Source organism: Labrus bergylta, chromosome 12 (genome assembly GCF_963930695.1).
Source record: "Labrus bergylta chromosome 12, fLabBer1.1, whole genome shotgun sequence".
NCBI lineage: Eukaryota > Metazoa > Chordata > Actinopteri > Labriformes > Labridae > Labrus > Labrus bergylta.
This window is the reverse complement of record NC_089206.1, coordinates 29,783,104-29,807,950: the sequence shown is the minus strand read 5'-3', so window position 1 is coordinate 29,807,950 and position 24,847 is coordinate 29,783,104. Positions and strand designations below refer to the sequence as shown.

Genomic DNA, 24,847 nt, shown 5'->3' with positions numbered 1-24,847 from the left:
ACACAAATGTTCAATTAATGCCTCAGACAAGACAAAATGTACAGTTAACTACATGTGACAGCTCAGGGTGTTTTTTTTGTTATTAGCCACATCTGCAGGGATAATATTGAACAAGGTAGATGCAAGTCATAATAATAGATACCAGTCTTAAATACAATTTTTTCTAATACTTACAGTTTTTGGTGTGCAGCTGACACTTGGCATTCGTCACTGGCCACAGACTCCATGACTTCACGGGGTTCTACAGAAAACAAATATCTTATGATAAATACAAAATAATTATTTTTCAATTGTCATGTTCACCCACATCGCTGTTGACATCAGTAAATATAAGACACATACATTACTCTTTTTGTCAGAACAGTAACATGAACTGTATGCTTTGTAATATTGATTTCTTCTGGATGTCTCATATTTATTCAGTCTATGGTCTAACAGTAGTTTTATCAACATCAACGAAAAGAAAAAATACACCAAAGCTCTATGTTTTATTGTTTTAAAACAAACTTCTTATCCTTAAACATGTAATTACACCCAAATAATGATTTGTAACACAATGTGAGATGTAGAGATGATGTAGAGATTAGCCTCAAAATGTTTCTTACATTTTATGATAAAACTTGGCTAATGTATTGCTCTGCTAACCCTGACAAAGTCTAGTAACTGCTCTGACAAATAACTAAGAACCATAATTATATATATTTTTAAAAGTGTAGTTTTAAGACTTTAATTAAATATTTGGGTTGAAGATAATTAGTTTTAACTGTGTTGTATAAAAGTATAAACCCCAATAAGACTGCAATTCCAATATGGATGCGCCCGTCAATTAGACTCATTTGATGCCTCCGTAAAGACGGGTGACGTCACTCAGGGTTCGTCCAGTAATATTTACAGTCTATGAGTGAGACAAAGCCTACATAGCCTACACTGTGCATCATCATCATTCTAAAAGCCTTCTCTGTTTTGATCAAAGAAAGTTATGCACCGAGTTGATTTTCAGATGAGACTTGGTACGTTTAATTTAAAGCTTACATAGCTGTTGCATTTCTCCATTACTCAGTGACTTAGTTATAAATAAGTGCATTGAAACAGTTTACTCTGTCTTCTTGACTAAAATGTTTTTTTTCTTTTTATAGGGTTGTCTTTTAAATCTTGTTCACTGTAATATGGAATTTGAATTTGTATACTATAGATTCAAAATCTTTTGCCTATTATGTGTAAATCTGGCCGAGACTTCCCTGATATAAACATGGCACTGAAATGTATACATCAAAGAAGTAGCCTAAATACTGATCTTTGAGGTAACCAAATAGCCTGACTGCTTAAATATAATTGTAGCACATGGGGGTCCTGACCTGGTTGGACAGATGAGATACTAACATCGATCTAGGTCCTAAGGAGTACCGTATTTTCCGCACTATAAGGCGCACTTAAAAGCCTTTAATTTTCTCAAAAAACGACAGTGCGCCTTATAATCCGGAGCGCCTTATATATGGATCAATTGGTTAATTGGTTGATCCATACTGGTTGTACACGGCGCTCAGCAACACTGACTCGGATAATGACGAGAGGGAGCCGGGCATGTTGGATGCCGTACTCGCCCAACTGTTCAATTCGGACACTGAAGAAGAATTCGAGGGATTCGTGGACGGGGAATGAACTGAAAAAGTGAGCTTTACGTGTTATACGTAACTGAACAATGTTGAGTTATGCACTAACGCAGGGGTGCCCAACCTTTTTTGAACCAAGATCTACTTTTAAAGTTACCAGTCTGCCGAGATCTACCAGTCCACATAGTGAGCCATAGCCTTTACCAACAGCCTACAAACGCATTTAATACTCACACAACAAACAGAAAATAATAAATGAGAGTTCTGTAAAAAATAATGCAGACTACAGACTACAGCAGGCTGCTGTGAGATGATTTTGCTTTTGTTAAATTAGCTGCAGACACGGTGAGAGTGAATGGAGTAAAGTCCAACCGACTGTTTGACCGGGTCACGTGTGTTCCCACCTCGGTCCGTACGGATCACGGATCAACTGTGTGCTGTAGCACTAAAAGTAAAAAGTAAAAAGGTTCGCGTGGTGGCTGGCGCTCCAGTGCAAGTGTGCGTGTGCGTTTGCGCTGTTTGTTGGTGTGTCTCGTCCCCCGCGATGCTCACAGTCATGACAGCAGAGAGGAGCAGAGAAAAGTAGCTGCAGCTTCATCAAATGCGCTTAATACTCGTAGCATAGTTTCTATATATGACTTTTTGGTAAAACATTTACCCCCCCGGTTTTACCTGCACGTCATTGCGCATGCCTGCACTCTCTCTTGCGCGCGCTCTCTCTCTCTATCTCTCGCTCGCTCTCTCGTGCACGCAGCAATTTCATGAATAAATGAAAAATTAAATACACACAGGTCGGAAGTATACTTGGGCTCCCAACACAGGTATCGTGTGTGGGAAACAGTGCAATGAGATGAAATTGAAATCACTTTTCTATTTTACAATTGTATTTCATATTGACAAAACATCTCGCGATCGACTGAGAATCAGTCAGCGATCTACCTGTCGATCGCGATCGACTGTTTGGGCACCCCTGCACTAACGTTTGAATTAGCGGTATCAGACTGTGTTTCTTTTACGTGTTTACAACTGAACAAGGCTGGGAGATATTGTGAATATGCACATTAACGTTTGAACAACGTTGAGTTATTGTGAATGCACTACGTATAAAACTACGTTTTGAGAGTTAAGAGAAACGTCAAAGAAATAATTTATTATTTGGGGAAATCGTCTTATGTACTTTTGTTTTTGTAGTTTTATACGTTACGTTTTATACGTATTTATATTTATATATTCACAATATCTCCCAGCCTTGTTCAGTTGTAAACACGTTCTATTCTATGCGCCTTATAATCCGGTGCGCCCTATATATGAAAACAGTTCTAAAATAGGCCATTCATTGACGGTGCGCCTTATAATCCGGTGCGCCTTATAGTGCGGAAAATACGGTATACACCTTGAATTACCCACGCAGGGAGTTAGTGTTGGTTTTACACTTCACACTTTTTAATGCCTTTTTTAGCATCATGAAACATTTACATTAGCCCTGTGTGTATAAAACAAAACATAAAGAAAAACATAGAATGCTCCTCTATATAGGGGAGTTGTGAGAAGAATTTAAAGCTCAAAAAGAGTTCAGTTCCGGGGAATAAAATCAAAATGTGTGTGTTCAGTATCTTGTCTACTACCAGGGTAGGTGAAAAGTGTGTATCTGTCTTATCTGGATTTAGAACGAATGAATCACGCAATCCATCGTCCTCTGGGGCAGGTCCTGCAGCTTGTCACACTGTAACGAACGTCACTGGGCTCGCCATCACTAAGTTCATCTATGTTATGTTATTTTCTGCTGTTGCACCTGTAAACACAATTCTCAGCCAAATTGCCATGACAGATACATGACAGGCTGCCGTCAACAGTGTCAACCTGGATGAATTTTGGAAAAATTATTTATTACTGCTACAAGAAAACACGGATGTCTGCACAAAAAGATTTGGGTTTACTAATGTTTTCACACACAACATTTTCCTCAGCCATGTAATGCCCATTAAACAGATGCCTTACTGAGTTTCCCCTCCCAAGCTTCAAGTTATCAAGGAGCACATAACAAAGTTGCTAGCAAAAGACCATCTAAATCTCTGTATGCTGCCCCTGTTGTCTTGGTGCTGAAGAAAACGACTCGTAAAACCAAGATTCTGTGTGGATTATAGGGAGGTAAATGTTGTTACTCACACTCAGGCTTGCCATTGACCAAATATTCAGGAAATCCTGGAGTCATTGGCTGGAGCTGTAGTGTTCACCACATTGGACTTAAACAGTGGTTACTGGCAAGTCCAAATTGACAGGGCCAAGAAAAGACTGCCTTTATTTGTCCTTTAGCAGTTTAATGTAATGCTGTTTGGATTCAAAAATTCCCCAACTACTTTCAAACGGCGGTGGAACTTGTAATTGGTGACCTGCGGGGAAAAATTTGCTTTGTTTATCTTGATGACATTATAATCTATTCAAATACTTTGGAACAACACACTTATGACATCCAAGCTGTACTGGACAAACTGCAAGAAGCTACCCTTGCTGTTAACATGAAGAAAAGTCAGTTCTTCAGAACCTTCCTGAAGTAGGCAGTACAGAATTTCCCTGTTCCTCAAAACATAAAAGAGCTCCAACGATTTCTTGGCATGGCAGGATGGTATCACCACCGCCCTTAAACAGAAAGGACCAGAGTTCCTATGGACTCTTTGGCTATTAGTGATGTGTAGTTCGTGAACGATTCGTTCAAAACGAACAAATCTGGGTGAACGAACTGAACTGAATCACTTACTGAAAAGAGTCGTTCATTTCTCAACTTCAGTTGCGCTCTCCTCTCTCCTGTCTCTCTCTCCAGACCGTAAGAGTCGCTCAAAGCCCGCCCTCCCTCTCCCTTTCATGTCCGTGATACGTACTGACTGAACCAACAGGACGGAGTCGGTCGGGGGCTCTGTGTCGCTAAAGCCCGCCCCTACTTCTCCCTCTCATGTCACGAAAATTGAGGAAGTAGCAAATATATTATTTAACATTTAGGTGTCGCAAAAATGTATGTGCTTTTTATAGCTGCTGTCAGTTTGCAAACGGCTTTTATATCCAACTCAATTCAACAACGATCGTGTTTCAGTCAGTACAGTGTGTGTGTGACTGAGGCTGGTGACTCGCAGTCTCGCTCAATCATGTTCAGTCAGTGTTTCGTTCACTGAACGTACTGAGAGGAAGAGAGTGACTCAGAGGCGGAGCTCCTACATGAATCACTGACTGACTGAGAGGAAGAGCAGAGCTCTCGTTCAGTTCGTTCAGTGAACGGGAGCTCCGCCTGCGAGTCACTCTCTTCCTCTCAGTCAGTATTGTACTGAACATACTGAACAGAACGGTCGGGGGAAAATAAATGTGATTGTTTTAGCAGCTTTAAGTTTGCAAACTGTAGCTTTATCCAACTAAATGCTCAGCTCATTGGCTTATTATTCACCACCGGCTGTTCTCAGTGCGATCGCGAGCAGAACTAAACGTCCGGCCGTGTTTCAGCTTATTTAATTCTGATTCACAGACAGAGCTGCAGAGAAGTACTGAACGATTTGGTGAATGAATCTTTTGAACGAATCACTTTACTGAACTGATTCTACTGATTCAGTACACTGAAAAGAACTGCTTTTCCCATCACTATTGGCTATGGCTTTTGAGGCTTTGAAGCAACACCTGGTGTCACAACACAGAAGCCCAGCACTCGCTTGATCACCTCTAGGAATTCTCCTTTACTGTGGAATATAGAAAAGGAAAGTACAATACTGTACCGGACGCCCTGTCAAGAGGTCCTGTTGTTGACACCCAACAACTACCTGCAACCTGTGCTGTGGAGCTCCGTTCAAAAAAACACCACAAAGAATCTTCAAGTGACTGATGAGGACATAAAGGAAAGCTCAACAAGATCCTGACAGCCAGTCATTGTATGATAAAATCATGGAAATGGGAGAAGTAAATGAAAATGCAGATACAAAGTTTTCATTGATTCACATCTCTGGCAGCTGATTACTCAAGCCTACAAAAAAGGCAAAACGCAGTAGAAGGACAAACTCTGTGAGCCATTGTGCGTCTGCTCAGCTTGTATGTATGTGCGTGGTCCCGCTGTGTGACTCTGTCTCTCTCTCGCGCGCGCACAGGCTGGAGGGGTATGTTAAGGGGTCATATTATGCTTTTTCTGGTTTTATATGCTCTTTAGTGTGTTTTCCATGTGTCCTGTGCATGTTTAGGCACATCTATGTGCAAAAATTCAAAGTCTGCGGAAACGCAGCTTCTCCTACGTCCTCATGTTAGCTGCAGCATTAGCTGCATGTAACGCTCGGTTCTAGCCCCCCTTGAAAATAATTTGCCAGTGTGACGTCTTGTCAGTGTGATATCACTGATCTAAGCCCATTGGCTCGTTGTGGCAAGCCCAGCAGCTCATGTTGCACGCCCATTAACTTCTGTAGCATGCCCACGATATGCTGTAGCCTGCGGTAGCACAGTAGTGCTAAGGTGCTAATGTTTTTGGTCCCCTGAGCCAAAGTGGCTGCATTCCCAATATGGTAAAAGAACGGTGCTGAGCGACTGACCAATTACGGCAGAGCCGACAGGCCGACCAATCAGATCAGACTTGGCACACGTGGGAACTCTGAACGTGGGCACTTCAGAGCCTTAGAGAGAGAGTCAGAAGCGAGCCGGTGCATGGAGCGGCAGTACATGAAAACAGACACTTTTTTCAAACTTTAGCTATTGTAAACATACTTTAGTAGGTACATAGATTAAATATACGAACCCCAAAAATGGCATAATATGACCTCTTTAACATATTTAATAAATATCCCTGTAATATTATTTGGTCGCGGAGGGATCATCAGGTGAGAGTCTGCTCACCTGACCAGCTGAACAGAGTGAAGCAGTAAACTGTAAAAAAATATCGCAATATAGTTTGCAGGAAAAAAAATATAGCAATGTAAATTTTTCTCAATATCGTGCAGCCCTACTTAGAATCCTCCAAGCACACACCAGACGACTGGGCCGACCAGGAGACCACACACCTGCCATTTGTTGTCACGATTTGACAGTGCCGTTTTCAGACCTCACAGAAAGTCGCCTGATTAAACGTGATTTCAAAAGACACGAATGACGATCGTCGTCAGCTGGCTGTCCTGGTGTGCACTCTGCTCTGCAGCAACGAAACAAAAAAGGAAAAAAAGAGTGTTGGTGAAATCCTGGCTGAGAAGGGGCTCAGTTGTGTTTATGTTCGCTGCCATCTTTGTGATCTGTCAAAGTGTGCAACATCCGGTGGCTTCCCTGTCCGCTTGCTCTCATTGGCTGTTGCAGGTATTTCCGTTTTGAAGCAGCTCAACTAGGAGTCGTAAATATCAAACAGGGAAGCTCCGAAATGATCGGGAGCAGTAAAATAATCGCTTGACACTACACACTTGAGGATTATTCTGACAAAAAAAATTGTATGCGACAAGCCTCGAATCAGGACACACCCCCCGATCGTCGGGAGGGGCAAATTGGGGCTAAAATCGTCTAGTGAGTGGCCAGTTTAGGTGAGGGCCATAGACACTACTGCCAATAACTGTAGTAAAGCGATGCAGAAAATACTTTAATCTCACTGAAGCAAAAAAAAGTCCTCTTAAAAGTAAAACGTATTACTTGCAATTCAAATATTTGTGTAATTGTGTAAATAATCGACCTTTTACTTTTCTTATCATCACTTCTTTTGTTTACAGTTCCCTCTTAATCAGGGAACTGATTTGCTCTTACTCTCGGCTTTGAGGTTACAATGTCAGCTTTCTTGTTTGCGCTGCCTGACTTTTTGTTTGCAATTCTGGCACAAACCTCTCGAGTGGGTGGGGTTTGAGGAATGCATCCCCTTTGGCTAATGAATTTTTGAGTGACAGCTCAATGCCCTGAACGTTCCAGGAAGTCTTTTTACGAACAGATCCGCCCCCTTATCGAATATCACTCATTGATTTGACCCTGCAGAGGATCAGACTTCAGTGAAACTTATCAACATCAGCAGAGTTTAATTACAGAGAAAAGACGGACATTGAAAAGACGGTAAACGGACCGTCGGACATTTAAACAGACTGTAAACATCTGTCAGTCCTCGCACGGGACTAGTGTTACTTTGGTACCTCTAGTAATTTGTAATACCGGTAAATGCGGAGGTCGTCTGTGATCTTAAACCCGTGCGAATCTGCCATGTCCGTAATTTGTAAAGTAAAAATTCCACCGCAAATTACCCAGTCGAGAATTATGCAGGCTGCGTTGGCAATTGTAAATGAAAGTTTTGGATAGCATTTTGGGTGCAAATTCAGAAGGCTCATCTAGCTACACAGCATGGAGACCCAGTCGCAGAAAGAGCAAGCTCAAAACCATCAGTAGAGAGAAATCTCCAAAGATCATAAGATGCATGGAACATTTTTCTATCTTTTACGCATAGATTACGCAGAGCCTTGTGTTATACAAGTAACGTATGTCTGTCTGTGAATGGCTCAGTGCGAGTAAGGAAACAGAGAGAATGAGGGGAGTGTGTGTGTGAGAGGCATGTTACTGATGCCGGGGACTGGAGTTGAAAACGCGCAGACAAGAAATTGTCAGCATCTGAAGTGTATGTACAGTTCGAGCTCTGTGTGTGTAAACGGCCCGACACCTCAAGTTACAAGCCGGACTCTCCGTGTCTGTTTACAACTTGCTGCACCCCATTTAAAGTGAGGGCTACAACTTCGCCCCTGGAGCAGAGCAATGCAGTCTCCCCTGTGTGCTCCGACCAGGTCGGAACGGCGAAGCAGGAGAGGTTAACACTTGACATCATATCCGGGGGATAATGTCAGTAAATTCGAGTTAAAAAACAGACTTCGCTTATCCCGTGCGAATGCTCTGCACGAAACACAGACGTGGTTGGGTGATTTCTAAATCACGAGGTCCCCAGGTAATACTAGTCCTGTGTGAATAGGGCTTATGTCTGAAGTCCTTTGTTAATAAGTTCTGACCACATCAGAGTTCTGTTATATGATGTCTGTTGCTCTATGTCACGGAAGTTAGCAGATGGTTTCCCAGTTTTCTCTCAACTTCAAATGTCTCCAACATCTCTTGATGTCTTGGGAGGAGGAGATGGGGGTGGGGGCCACAAACCAACTGAGAAAAAAACTTAATTAAGCCCCCCCTGCCCCTTCCAAAACTAATAATAACATATAAGAACATGATAATTTTATCACACCATTAATATTGTCCAACAAGACACTGCAGACAGGGCTTCATGTGCATCTTTATTTTCCTCCCAAGGCCCATCTGGTGTTCATCCTGCAGTCAAGCTGGGAGGAGATTGTCTGCTGAGCTTTTGCCACAGACCCTCCCTCTATCTGCCCTTCCCTGTGCTGTACCTGGCTGTGATTACATTAACTGAGCTGTCACTCAGTGGAGGGAAATTGGGGGAGAGAAAGGGAGGTTTTAAGCACTGGGGGTGACATGGGCATAGAGAGGCCAGTAAAAGTGACTTTGACAGTGACTGAGTGGAAACGGATAATAAGATCCATCTGACTCCCTCTGACCTCCTCTCTGCTCTAATCACCAGTGCATAGCTGCAGCCAACATATGCCTGCCTGTAATAATAGTGTCCAAATTAATATTTGAAAACAAAGGATTGACTTGGCCTATTGTGCTTGTACCTGTCCCAAGGGTCAAGGAAGAGCAGAGGTGGCTGACAGTCTCAGAGAACTTAGGGGAGGTGCTGTTGATGGAGTGAGTGTGTAATGGGTCCGGCTGGGTCAGTCTGTCCCTCCCCGACTGCGGCCTCAGCTGGCCTCCAGAGCCTGGTTCTACCCAATGCATAATACATCACCTCGGTCCCATCTGCCCCCTTAACCTCGCCTCAGACTCCACCAGGCCTGTCTAATAGGCTTGACAGGGAGATGCGCAGTCATGTGCCAAACAGCTGATGGCTTATTGTGGGCCAGCTTCAGTTTGTTTTTTTCAATTACAAAGTTATTTTTTCAAATCAAAAGGAGCTTAAACTAAGAACATCATTTGTGTCATTCTTTTTCATATTTTAGTTAATTTTATATTTTCTGTTTGCCTTTCCACATAATTACAATTGCTTGTTCATGGTGAATGCAGTCGGCCGGAAGGTACTTAAACAGACAAGGTCAAACCTTTATTTTCTACTTGCTACTGCAGTCAAGATAGTAGAGTTTAATGGAATTTCCAGGAATATCTTCCTATATGTATTCATTGACCAAAGAGTATCAAGAAGAAATATTTAAAACGGGCTGTTTTGATTTCAATCTGCTGCTTTAAAATATGTTCTTTTTGAGGAGAGGGACACAAAATTTGAATTATCCTGAGAAATACATGATGTTTCATATTACATGCACATGGTTACATGTGTCTGCCCAGTGTTGATTGCCCTGATTGTCTACTGGTTAGATTATTCTGTTATGATTCAGGAAAACACGAGGTGGACCCAATTGCAGAACAAACAAACAAAAATATATTTTAATTTGCCAAAGGCAAACAAATTTTACTTTCTTCAAACCAAAAAAGGGAAAACAAGGAGCCACTAGAAAACACTGGAAAATCTGACATAGACTGACACTGACGTCAAACATAGGACAATTTACATAGAAATTAACTATGATCTGACAACAAGAGGGAAGGAACACTGAGACTAAATAGACACAGACACAGGTGAGACTAATGACACAGGTAAAGACGATCAGGGCAATCACACTGGAGGGAAACACACAGGCTGTTTTCGAAACCACATACTATACTACTAGTATATCCTGATTTGGCCAAAATGCAGTATGCATTTGTCTCACACACAGACAAGTGCTTACAAAACCAATTTCTCAATTTTAATTTCTGATCCTCCGCTCATGTTGTATAAAGTTTAAACATTTATACACATTTTTAACTTTGAGCCTTTTTTTGCACGGTTTGTACTGACCTGACGGTGGCTTTCCGACCCAGTATCATCCTTTTCAACACCGGCAAACTGCGAGTAAATCTTCTGCTGTCGGTTGACAACACGGACCTTCCAGTCTCCCGAACAGCCTCGCAGATGGTTCCCCGGAGCAGATAGGCTCGCTACCTCGGACCGCTACCTCCATTGCCAGCTAGCTGAAAGCTACCTGCCCTCCAGTCAACGAGCGGCCAGTGGCTACGCGCTGACTCCAGGCTAACACCACCAGTGACCGGCATGAATCGCATGATGTTGTCATATTCCATCCCGCAACTGTTGACACTCAACAATTGGACCACTCCAACATGCATCACAGCCATTAAACAACTTGGACTTCTGCGTCGGCCCCGTTACATCCACAGAAGCTCCCGTCAAAAGCTTGTTTACTTCAAGCCCGGTCACTCCATTCCATCCATCTAGTGCACCGTCGCACGTCTGCAACGTCATCAGTACGCTGCCATCCCTGGAACAAGTAGCACTGGAAACTCCGCGAGCTCACCAAACTTCAAGCAGCACAGAAAACGTTGAGTGGACTCCTGTCTTCTTCCTCTACAACGATTCTCCCCTCCCTCAGCAGTCAAAATAAAGCTTTTTAATGCACAATCCGTCTCAAATAAATCATCCTTTATTCAAAATCACATCTCGGACAAGGGCATTGACTTAATGTGCCTAACTGAAACTTGGCACCAGCCAGGCATCTTCTCTGCCCTGAATGAAGTCTGTCCTCCTGGTTACAGCTACCTCGAGAAAGCCCGCAGCTCTGGGCGTCAGGGTGGACTGTCTCAACCTAACACAACATGTTGATGTCCCCACTCACACCAGGGGGCACACACTTGATCTGGTGATCACTCACTCTGCAACCATTACAAACGTATTAGCGTACGATTTGGGTGTGTCTGACCACAAGGCTGTCTCAATGGAGCTGCTTCCCCAGTCTGCTCTCACCAAACCCAAGCGCCAGATTCACTTCAGAAATCTAAAAAACATCAACCCGGACTCACTAACATTAGACCTTCAACATCTCTCCTCTGCTAACTTCTCATCAACCAGTGAAGCAGTGGAATTTTACAACACATCCCTAAACAATCTCCTGGATCTCCACGCCCCTCTCAAAACCAGAACAGTCACGTTCCCACGCTCAGCCCCCTGGTACACCTCCGAGCTGCGGAAGGCCTCAGGACTCACTATGCCCAGGCTAGCATATCGGGAACACCAAAAAGCCTACTCGAAGTCCCTCAGAAATGCCCGGTCACAGTTCTACTCAAATAATAGCCCAGGCAACTCAAAGCAACTTTTCTCCACTATAAACCATCTCCTAAATCCACCAACCCCCTTCCTCTCAGACACCACAGAGGAGCGGTGCAACGATTTCATGGACTTTTTCAGAACAAAAGTTGACACCATCCGCTCTCTCCTCTTCAGCTCCGCCTCTCCCCCTGTCCCGACTGCCAACCCACAGCCGGGGACCACCCAGCCTCTCAGCTGCCTCTCTGCAATTAAGCAGCGAGAGACTGAGGAGATCATCAAAAAAATGAAACCTTCCACTTGCAATCTGGATCCCTTTCCCACAGCCCTGGTCAAATCAAACATCTCTGCCATAAGTCCCCTCATCACCAAAGACGTAAATCACTCCCTACAGACCGGCCATGTTCCATGTGCCTTGAAAACTGCTGTCATATCACCACTTCTCAAAAAACCCACCCTAGATCCAGATGTCTTTGCCAACTACAGGCCCATCTCCAACCTTCCGTTCATCTCCAAAGTGCTGGAAAAAGCAGTTGCAGCTCAACTTCACGACCATCTACAACACAACAAACTATTTGAGAAATTTCAGTCTGGTTTCCGCTCTGCCCACAGTACAGAAACAGCTCTGGTCAGGGTCACAAATGACGTGCTGATGGCAGCTGACGCTGGTTCTCCATCTCTCCTCGTTCTCCTCGACCTGACAGCAGCATTTGACACCATCGATCACGCCATCCTCCTCAACCGCCTTCACTCTGTCATCGGTCTTTCTGACTCAGCCCTAGACTGGTTCTGTTCATACCTCACTGAAAGAACCGAACATGTCTCCCTTGGAGACAAAAAATCCCAGACTCACCTTGTCACCTGCGGTGTCCCTCAAGGATCAGTCCTCGGCCCCACCCTGTTCAATATCTACATGCTACCCCTTGGCCGCGTCATCAGTCAACATGAAATTTCATTCCATTGTTATGCTGATGACACTCAAATATACCTTAAAACAAATCAAACCCCCTCTGCACCCCTGCCATCATCAACACTGACCACCTGCCTGGAGGAGATAGAGGCGTGGATGAAGAACAACTTTCTCAAGTTCAACAGCTCCAAAACAGAAGCTATTCTACTTGGCACCCCACACCAGATCCAGTCATCCCCCATAACCACCATCACCTTTTCTGGCCAAGTCATCCACCTCTCTCCAACCGTCACAAATCTCGGCATCAAAATGGACCCTCAACTGAACTTTGAAGCCCACATCAAACATCTGTGCAAAACCTCATTCTACCATCTCAGAAACATTGCCAAACTCCGTCCTACACTCTCCCTCTCAGATGCAGAGAAACTTATCCACGCCTTTGTCTCCTCCAGGCTGAACTACTGCAACGCACTCCTCATCGGGATCCCTAGCAAGAGCCTCCAGAAGCTCCAACATGTCCAAAACAGCGCTGCTAGGGTCCTGATGAGGGTGCGTAAATATGAACACATCACACCCATCCTTCAGACACTACACTGGCTCCCTATTTCATTCAGGATTCAATACAAAGTCACCCTTCTCACCTACCAGTGCACCCATGGAAATGCCCCCCTCTATCTCAAAGAACTCCTCACCCCACAATCCTCCACACGAAGCCTCCGCTCTGGAAACACCAACCTCCTCCACTTCCCCCCAGGACTAAACTCCACACCATGGGTGACCGGGCCTTCTGCTCTTCTGCTCCCAGTCTGTGGAACGCTCTCCCCGAGCAGCTGAGGGCTCCACAGTCTGCTGACGCTTTTAAAAGGGCCCTAAAAACCCACCTCTTTAAGAAAGCCTTCTGCTTGTGCTTTTAGTTTCGTTAGCTGCCTAGTTAATTAAATTTGTTTTTATTTCTATTTTTTCTTCCTGTAGCACTTTGAGATTTTTTGGGAAAAATGTAAAGTGCGTTACAAATTAAATGTATTATTATTATCATTATTATGCAAACAACTGCGAGATCCGCAGTATGGCAAAAATACCAGAATGTCATACTGATTTGGGAAAAATGTACAGTATGCATCGGACCAGTCGACCTCGCGTACTGTTTCTCACAATGCAAAGTGCCAGGTTAGAGATCAAAATGCCGGAGCGCAGCTGTTTGAACTCGTCGGTGGTGGTGACTGAATATCTTGCCACATTATGGGCATGAACCAATAACAAATATGAACTGTTCATATATTTATATGTCTTACCACCTCGGATTTTCCTGCTTTTTAGACTGTACAGTGCATTTGCCACAGCTGGACAAGCAGCTGCAGTTACAGGGTCCTTGGCTTGCTCTTCATATTATTCACAGCTGAGTAAAAGTTAAACTTGAATGTCTGAAAAGTATTCTACAGTTTTAATAGCATGCCAATCATATTTCAACCCAGGGCATTGTGTATAAATGACAGAATATATGAGAGATTGTAGACTTGTTTTATTTTAATAAAGAAGCCTCCAGATGGGCTGTTGTTTACTTCCGCATTCCAGGACCGGAAACCAGTTTAACCGTGCCAAGCATACTGCAAAATAACCAACGACTGGCAGTCATACTACATACTACTGTTGAACTACTGTTGTATGCAGTATATGCTGCGTACTGATTTAGAAAGTAGTATGTAGTACGCAGTTTCGAAAACAACCACATTCAGGAGAACCAGAACTACAATATAAATCAGGATACACTGAAGATACACAGAACTCAAGAATGTTACAATAACAACACTAGATCATAGAGAAACACAAGGATAATAAATTACAAAATAAAACAGGAAAGACTAAACTATAGGCCAACACTAAAAGGCCAAACAAGAGGAGAGGACATTTGTGTGGCTGTTGTGAAATGTTTAAAAGGCAAACAAATAAACACCAGCCACATGGTATCATTGGCTACAGATGGTGCACCAAGTATGAGAGGGACACATAAGGGTTTTGTGACGTTATTACAAAAATCCCTGGACTCGAAAGCTGCTCACCTTTCACTGCATCCTACACCAAGAAGCACTGTGCCGTCAGAGTGTGTGGCGGTGATGGACCTCGTGATTCAGATGGTAAATAAAATTATAGCAAAAGGCTTACACCAACGTCAGTTTCGTGCACTGCTGGAAGAGGTTGACTGCGCATATTCGGACCTCCTGCTGCACAACAAAGTCCGGTGTCCAGAGGTGAGGTGCTGAAACGTTTTGCTGCATGTGTGGAACATGTGAAAACTTTTCTGCCTTGATTATCATGAACTGGACGATCTGGAATGGCTGGAAAAGTTGCACTTCATGGTGGACATGACAAATCACCTCAACACACTAAACTTCAAACTGCAGGGAAAGGGGAGCACAGCACTGCAGCTGCTGGACGATGTTTTAGCGTTGTGTACAGAGGGGCACATTCTGTCATTTCCCCTCCCTGAGAGAATTCAAAGAAGGCCAAAATCACATAAACTGTGATTATTTACATCTTGCAATCACTGGAATGCAGACTGCATTTGTGGAAAGATTCAGGGAGTTCAGAAAGGAAAAAGCTACACTCTCCTTTCCCATCACACCACTGGATACAGACCCATCACTGCTGAACACGTGCGCATTTACAGGAGTAAGTCAAGCTGAGCTTGAAATGGAACTGGCCAACATAGCTGACAAAGACCTGTGGGTGTCCAAGTTTAGGCGCCTTACAGCTGAGCTCCAAGATGTTGCCCATCAGAAGGCAACTCTCGCACAAAACCACGAATGGAGCGACATGGAAAACCTGACAAACTTGTCTTTCAAACATGGGATGCCGTTCCCGACAGTTACAAAAACAATAAAAATTAAAACCGCAAGCGGTGATGAAGGTCCGTCGCACCCCTGTGCATGTCGGGGTGTGTTGTGACCGCGGGAGTGCAGCAGCAGCGGAACGTGGCTAAGCAGCAGGTCGTGCAGTCCGATTTGTGTAAAAGTCGTACTATGGTATGCTGAAACAGCGTAATGAAGATCACAGAAAATGTTGACGTAGAGCAGTTCAGGTTGGCACTGTCATGATAGCTATGACATATGGAGGAAATTGAGCATTGTATGCTATGTTAATGGAATAATTGTATTAGGTTAGCTGTGATCAGGCCAGGACTGACATTGTTCATTTGAAATTAGGTGAAAATCTGACATTGTATATGGGAGGTAGTACTTATTCTTTGCAGTAGGGGGCACTATGGTTAAACTTTATTTTTGTTTTGTGTCACTGTGTTCAAAGGCCAACCCTGATCATACCTATGTAATTTCAAGAAGATCAGACAAAGTATATAAGAGTTACAATCACTTCCTGTTTGATGGCGATGTGATTTGTGGACTTCCTGTTGAGTTTTGGGCGTGGGTGCAAGAGCCTTTTTAGTAGGTTTTGTCATGTTGGAAATGCATAGTAAAATTCAGAATTGTAGGTTCAACGTGCTGCGGGGGCTGAATGTTTGAAATATTGTAGGGGGCACCACTGAGCCATTAAGCCACGCCCACTCACCAAAAATGGTATAACATGTTTGACTTTACTACCAGGATTATATGTATGAAGTTTCGGGACAGTACGACTATGTTAAGCCCGTGAAAAAACTACTTCCTGTTTGATGGCGAGCGACGCATCCATATGGCGACAGCGTTGGACGTAGGTGTTTGACCTTGAAAGTGTTGTATGGCCAAGGTGTTAGCATGGTCCACACCAATTTTGAGGGGAAAATGAGCTACCATGTAGCAATGGCTAATGCTAATTGAGAAGCAGTAACTTCCTGTTGTCAACAGGTGGCGCTGTGACTAAGCAAAAAATGTCCATCATGGATGTGTTCAGGTCAGGCCCCGTATCATGTATGAGAAATTTTAATATGATTGAACACTAGATGGCAGAAATATAAGCATTTACTTTTTTGGCAAGTTGCCAAAATGCTCAAAAAACTTAAAACGCACACCACGCCCTTTGACGCAATAACGTGCGGAGCACAACGAGATATGCTGAGCCTGTCTAGACACTGAGTTTATTGTGAAATTCAACTTTAATTTGTGGACTTCCTGTCGGGTTTTTTGAAATGCTGCAAGAGGATTTTTAGTCCGTCCCGACAAGCGTACCAATTTTCGTGAGTGTACGTGAAAAAACCCTTTATGGGGAGGCCATTTTGAAAATTTCAAGGGGGCACCACTGAGCCATTTTGCGAACTGCGTTTACGAAACCACCAGAATATCACATTTTTCGCGGGACCTGATGACCTTGGAAAGTTTGGTGAGTTTTCGGGCACGTTCAGGCCCTCAAAAGTGGCCACAAAGTGGCGGAACAATAAAAACGACAATAATAAAAATAATAATCGTTAGGGTTTCAAGAGGGTCCTCGCACGGTTCATGCTCGGGCCCTAAATATGCATTTGGAGTCCTGTCCATATTTGGGTCAACGTACGTGTGTGAACAGGTTTCCTCAAGCATGAACTACATAAAGTCAAAATATGGCTCCCGCCTCACAGATGAGAGCCTGCGTAAAGATCAAAGTTACGTCCTACAGCCCTGACATAGAGAAATTGAGCAGCACCTTTTTTGGTGAGTTTTGATTTTGTCAAAAGTAACAGGAAGCTGATATCGTTATGTTCAGATCTATTGTTTGATTGCTGTATTTGTCTGATGAAAGAGAAGAGGATAAGCCTACCTTGAACTGAACTGTTCTGTATTCCAAATGAAGTTAATACTGTTCTGTTAGTTCACTTTTTTTTTAAATTGTATCTTTATTTGGATCGGACAGGTAGATACAGCGACATAGCAACATTAGTAAAAGTAGAAACAAATGTCCTTCCAGTTTTGTTTGTTTTGAGACCGGAAAAGGCGCAACATCAGCCATAGATTGTGGATCAGATTTTGTTTGTCCTTTGTAGTGTCCACTCTCCCCTAATAACTTAAATTTAACAGCAATTGCCAGCAATCCTTTTGGATTCTTAATCGATAGGTCAATTTTTCCATCCTAAATATCTCAAGAGTTATTCCAATCCAATCATCCAGGGTAGGCTGAATCGGGCTTAACCATCTCCTTGTAATTGTTTTCTTACTTGCCACTAAGAGTAATTGCAGCAGCTTTATCTCACTCCTACATTCCAAAAAAGAGACAAGACCCAGGTACAGAACATCAAAACTCAGAGATATTTGAGTGTTAAAGACAGTGCTTAAGGAAGCCTGGATACCCTTCCAGAAAACATTTAATTTGGGACAATCCCAGAAGATATGATAATGGTTAGCAACAGTGGAGCCACATTGTCTCCAGCATGGCATATGTGCACCTTTATACCTCTCCTGATATGGTGTCTTGAAATACCTAATAATATTCTTGCAATGCTCTCTCTAGCTCATGGAGCTGGATGTTGTCCACTGGAAGGACCAGGTATTGCCCCACGCCTCCTCAGAAATCTCAATCCCCGATTCCCTTTCCCATTTACCTTTAATGTATAAAGTGGTTTTATTATTGGCATGGGAAAGAGCTGTGTATAGTTTTGAAATTGAGTTGGAAGGGGTCATGGTCATGGCATTTTTCAGAATGTGGAAAAATTCTGATTCAACAACTGAAAGGTCAGTCAATTGTTGTGTTTCTTTGAGTAAGTGAAAGGAGTGTTGTAAGACCATTGTTCATGATTTAAAGCTAGAGCCGCGTCTGTTGGGAATAAAATCTGAGTCATAAGCAAACCATCTGAAGGTCCTCAACATTCTATGTATCTCACAAGTATTAATTACCTTCTGCCAGACTTGGAGTGTTTGGGTCAACCAGGGATTCCCCAACTTTTCCACATGACTCATTAGACCCTTATCCGCTATTACAGCTTGGATGGGGAACTGATTTGACAGATTGGACTCCAGCTCCTTCCACCTAGCTATATATGTTTCATTACACCAGTATAGAAGAGGAGCTATTTGTGAAGCATAATAATAATCCCTTAGACAAGGGAGACCCAACCCTCCACTTTCCTTGGCGAGTTGAAAGGGTGGCATATTTAATCCTTGGTTTCCGGCCCTGCCAAATAAATCTGGAGATCCATTTGACCCACTCCCTGAATTGATTTTCACTTACCTCTATAGGCAAGTTTCTAAAAAGGTAAAGTAGTCGGGGGAGCATATTCATCTTAACTGCACTTATCCTAGAACTAGGGCTCAAGAAGGGGACCAGATTCCATCTGTGTAAATCAGCTTTTATACTCAAGGATATTGGCTCCATAGTTTGCCCGGAAGAGCCCTGAGAGGTCCCCAGTCAGATGTATCCCTAAATATTTAATACTCTAATTTTCCCAGTTTACCTTAAATTTCTTACGTAAAGTCGCAGGAGCTGTATAATTAAGTGTCATCACCTGAGTTTTTAAAATGTTGACTTTGTAGCCAGATAACTTCCCAAAATCAATCATAGTAGACATTAATTCACTGAATGACCTCTCTGGCTCCCCCAGGCAGACCAGCACATCATCAGTGAACATCGCTACCTTATGTTCAACTCCTGACAGAGCAATAGCCTTAATATTTTGATTTTGTCTTATTAATTGACCTAGTGTTTCTATAAATAAATCGAAGAGGAGTGGCGAGATGGTGCAACCCTGTCTGCACCCACGTTTCAGAATAAAGGCCTCAGATAGATCACCATTGATCTTGATACGGGCTAAGGGTCTATCATATAGTGCCTGAATTACTCTGATAAACTTATCCTGAAAACCAAACTTCCCCAGCACCTTGTACAAGAATGCCCATCTGACAGAGTCGAAAGCTTTCTCAGCATCTAGACTCCCTATAATTGAGTTTTGTCCTTTTGTATTTGACTTAAGATGTGTAATATTCTTCTGATGTTATCAGTCATTTGTCTATGGTGAATAAAACCAGTCTGGTCTAAATTAATGAGGTCAGGCAACAGCTTCTCGAGTCTACGGGCAAAGATAGAGGTGAACAATTTATAATCCAAGTTGAGGACACTAATTGGTCGGTAATTCCCACATTCTTGTCTATCCCTGTTTCGGGATAACTGAAATAGTTGAAGAGGGCGGGATTTCTCCCTCCTGTAGGACGTAATTAAATGTCTTAAGTAATAGTGGAACTAGTTCTGTCCTTAGGCTGCGATACCACTGAGAATTGCACCCGTCCGGCCCAACTGCCTTTCCTGACTTTAGTCTGGTGATAGCTGCATTAATTTCCTCCGCTGAGATTGGTTTTTATTAAATTCTCATTTTGAAAGTCTGAGAGTGAAGGTAAGTCTAGAGAGCTAAGAAAGGCATCAATGCAATCCTCCTCAGAAGCACTAGGTTGTGAATATAGATCCCAGAAGAAGACCTCAAAACATTCCTGAATCCTTTCCAATTTAGTTTCCAGTATATTAGTTTTAGGGTTCTTAATTTTGTATATTGTACTTTCCTCCTGCTGTTTACATAGTTTGTACGCCAGGTATTTTGCTGATTTCCCTCCTATCTCATAATATTTTTGCCTCAGGAAAGTTAAATTCTTCTGGGCCTCCTGTGTGTAAATATCATTGATTTCACCCTGTATTTTCCTGATTTCCTGCTTTACAGTCGAGTTTGGGTTGTTTATATCTTCCTGTTTCAGCTTTAAATTCGTCTGTAGATCCGCTAGTTTTTGCCCTTTCATCAAAGCAGGCTGCTTTTCTTTTCTTTTGCACAACTGGAGAGGACTCAGCCTGCGTGTTCTAGCCTACTTTTTGTTTAATTTATTAATAAAGTAGGAAAATTATTCTTTTTATTTGCACAAAGAGGAGGAATTTAGGTATCTTACCTAAGGCTTCTGTAAGATCCATTTGAATGTTTGAATTGTTTGCACAAAACATGACTAAGTAAGTCTGCAGCTCTTTGTTGCTCTATTTCCAAAGTAAATTTTGTATTTTGTTGATAATGGCACTTAGGGTTATATTTAATAATTTTATTTTTTGTGGTTATCTTTCCATAAATGCATTACAATTATTGGAATGGACATAGGCTACCTTTGACGGACAGGGTCATAAAAATTCCATCACAACGTGTTATTACCCTTCATTTTTTATTTTTACTTTTCCAATGAAAATGAAACCCTGACATTAAATAGCATTAAGTTAAAAAAACTTAACAGTTTTTTCCATTTAGAGAGAGAAGATTCAGACACATGCAGTGGCAAAGGAGCACACTAAAACGGTTTGCAGTTTCCTAAAACAGTAAATATTATTGATGCAATTTTAAAACGCTATTACAATTAAATATGGACAAGCCTTTTGTTTTAATGATACCTTCTTTGTACGGTTAAAATATATATGTAGAAGAAGAGGGGCCTGATAATTTAGAGACTATAGGTACCACAAGCAGGCCCGCATTTTGGGAGCATAATGTTCTCCAAGAGTAATACGGCTCTATTAGCTCCTTAAGATAAGATGGTGTTAGACCATTGAGAGCTTTTTAAGTGAGAAGAAGGATTTTAAATTCTATTCTAGATTTTATAGGGAGCCAGTGCAAAGAAGCCAACACAGGAGTAATGTGGTCCCTTTTCCTAGTTCTAGTCAGTACACAAGCTGCAGCGTTCTGGACTAGTTGAAGAGACTTACCAGAGCACCCTTTTAAAAAGATAATTACAATAATCCAACCTGGAGGTAAGTTTTTCTGCATCGTTTTGGGACAGGATATGCCTGATCTTCGATATATTACGAAGGTGAAAATAGGCTGTTCTTGAAATTTGTCTGATGTGAGAGTTAAAGGACATATCTTGATCAAATAGAACTCCTAGATTCCTAACAGTGGTGCTAGATGCCAGGCTGATGTCCCTTAGGACAGTCATATCATTAGAAAAGGTATCTCTGAGGTTTTTAGGGCCTAGCACAATAACTTCAGTCTTGTCTGAGTTAAGTAGGAAAACATTTCTGGTCATCCAGGTCCTAACATCCTTAATGCACGTTTCTAGTTTACATAACTGACTGGTGCCAGCAGGCTTCATTGATATGTAAAGCTGAGTATCATCTGCATAACAATGAAAATTTACGGAGTGTTTCCTCATAATATTTCCCAGAGGAAATATATAATGTAAAGAGAATCAGTCCAAGCACTGAACCTTGTGGCACTCCATGGCTAACTTTGGTGTGCATAGAGGACTTATCATTAACATGTACAAACTGAGATTGATCTGATAAGTAGGATTCAAACCAATTTAAAGCAGTCCCTGTAATTGTTCTAGTCTGTGGAATAGGATTTGATGGTCAATAGTGTCAAAAGCAGCACTAAGATCTAACAAGACGAGCACAGAGAGAAGTCCCCTGTCTGAAGCCAGAAGTAGATCGTTTGTAACTTTAACTAGTGCAGTCTCAGTGCTATGGTGGACTCTAAATCCTGACTGAAACTTCTCAAATAAACTGTTGTCATGGAGAAAGTCACACAGCTGACTACCACTTTCTCCAGGATCTTTGAGATAAAAGGAAGGTTAGATATAGGCCTATAGTTAGCTAGGGTTCGGGATTCAAGAGTAGGCTTTTTAAGATGATGGGTAATTATGGCTACTTTATGGAAGGTCTTGATTGGTTATGCACTACTTTTATTAAATGTTCTCTCCTTAAAGCCTTTTGGTGTAATGATATGGGTGGATACGGCTGTCCTGCTGCTACTTACACATTGTGTCTGTGAAATTATAGTTAAGAAAAACAGTCTAGAAAGGCACATGGTGCTGACTGATGTGAAAGTCCAGGACAGAACATATATTTCACTGTGGGAAGAGAGCGCGTTTCTCTCTATTCATTGTTTTAAAAATTATTTCTGGGAAGATGATGGATGTAGGGATTACAGTGCAGAAACATTTGCTTTGATCTGGGATTAGATTTTGTTGTTAAACCAGCCATGCAAAGGAAAGAAAATATCAGTGTTTATTCATGTTACTGAAGGTTTTGGGGGATTAAATCCGGAAAAATCAGTGCTAAGTGTCAGTGGGAAACTGAATGTAAAACCAAATTAATAATATTAGCATAGCTGCAAATGCTCACGCATTGGCTGTGAGACACGCATTTGATTGGCTTCACACGCTCTCACGCCACACCTCCGATTTCTCACACTGAAGTGTCGGTCTTCAGCAAAAAAATAAAAAATCAATTCTATTATCTGTTATCTACCTGTTGAGCTATGGCTTAGAGTGACAAACGCCACCCGTTATCGATTAGTTAAGCTTTCAAAGCCAGCAAGGGGGTGGAGCTCGGATCTTGCGCCGTCTGAACCAGAACCAGAGACCGCTGCTGCATTGTCACAACAAAGTCAAAACCACTGGTTACAACTTAACATTCTCCACTGAGGTGGCAGAAAGACGTCGATTTCCCCCTTTTCAGGTATGTATGTTTGAAGTATTTATGCCCTTAAACTTTAAGAAATGTTTTCTTATTCATTTTGTGTGTTTTTAAAGGCATTTCGAGAGCGTTGTAAAACATTATTTTGAGGTCTAAATTCAGCTAGCCACTACTAGCCGCAGCAGCTGTACGACATAAGCTGCTGCTCAAACCAAAATAAAGGAACACTTTGAAATCACATCAAATATTTTTTTTACTGCTCTCATTTCGGCAAGAGTTTGCACCGCTGCTGGTTTCATTCTAGAAAATAGAACACTCTCCCATTTTTGACGCGAACCGCGAGAGTAAAGAGACTCTGAAAACAAGTTGTAGGTCTACTTGTAATCGTTAGGGCTGGCAGCAGCATCTCATTAAGCTATCATACGAATTCAGCTATTGTGATTGGATACAGTATAGGCCATGAATTTAGTTAATTTGGAAGCCATCACACTGGGAATATTGTACAACAACTTACAAGGCAAGTAAGAAGCAGCCTAACATGACAAATGCAAGAGACAAATGCTGTAGTTTATTTTGCAGATATTTTTAAATGATTTATTTTATATGTACTAGCCTATATTATTTTAAATGACAGTTTCATGGCTATTTACCTGTTACATTTTATTTTCACCTGTTATATGAACAATGAGGAATTTAGACACATCAAGCTGTATTTGGAAGTAACTGAACAGCAAGAACGGGTAAGCTATATTCAAATTATATTCAGAATAAGCACAACAAACTTGTATTCTAGAAAAAAAGCATGTTGTAACTGATACACTAGTGCAGATTTATTGTACCAACATGACTTTTAATAAACCTAATTCTTAAAGGGTTCAAAGATGCCCAGTAAAAAAAAAAAAGCATGGCCAGCAGCAGAAGAAAAGAGAAACCCTTTCTTTTATTTATCTAAAGACCAGCCACATCAGAAAAAAAGCTGCAGAACAGCAACAGACAGAACAGCAACCAACAGAACAGCAACCAGAACGAGAGACAGAACAGCAACCAACAAAACGAGAGACAGAACAGCCACAGACAGAACAGCAACCAACAGAACATGAGACAGAACAGCCACAGACAGAACAACAACCAGAATGAGAGACAGAACAGCCACAGACAGAACAGCAACCAACAGAACATGAGACAGAACAGCAACCAGAACGAGAGACAGAACAGCACACCGAACAACAGACAGAGAATGAAGAACAGCAGCGGCCTGAGCAGGGGTCAAGAGCGAAGTGTGGAGCTGCAAAATACAGGTGCATCTTCAAGAGTGAGTGGACCACAACATGGCCATTCATAACCAGAGGAACCCTCAGCACACATTACTGATGCTCTTTGTGTCGTGTAGAAAATGCATGTGGCCATCAGGGGGTAACTGAAGTTGTTCTACACATTAAGAGCAAAAGCCACCAGGACAAACAACAGGCCCTTCAATCACATGCAACATTAGACAGATTTTCAGTGTCTTCTTCGGCTGTTGGGAGGATGGCAGACCAAGAGGCTAACCCCCAATTCACACATACTCCGTGCGCGCCGCGGTCCGTCAGCGATGCGCACTACGTTGTACTTAGCTGCCACTCTAGTCAATCATTGTGTTCACACAGGGCGCGCTGCGGTCTGTCTCCGTCGCGTGCCACCAACGGCATTGCGCTCTGCTCCATTTCAAATATGCAGCAAGTCTATTTTCGCCGGAGTACGCTGCAGGCACGCGTCAAGCTGGACAGAATATGACAGCCCGGACAGGACGTCAGACAAGGAAACACACAGAGCATC

The 24,847-nt window shown here is 42.4% G+C and overlaps 1 protein-coding gene and 1 long non-coding RNA gene across 2 annotated transcripts in view; one reads left to right on the top strand and one right to left on the bottom strand.

Annotated features, from left to right (window-relative positions):
* Nucleotides 1–24,847, bottom strand: part of LOC136181192 (uncharacterized) — a 60,646-nt gene that overhangs the window by 1,200 nt on the left and 34,599 nt on the right. The window contains exon 2 of the long non-coding RNA XR_010667578.1: nt 175–241. This is a non-coding gene — a long non-coding RNA (uncharacterized lncRNA). The remainder of the gene's footprint in view (nt 1–174; nt 242–24,847) is intronic.
* LOC114920933 (uncharacterized) overlaps nt 1–24,847 on the top strand; it is a 100,248-nt gene that overhangs the window by 49,300 nt on the left and 26,101 nt on the right. The gene's annotated exons all lie outside the window — the stretch shown is intronic.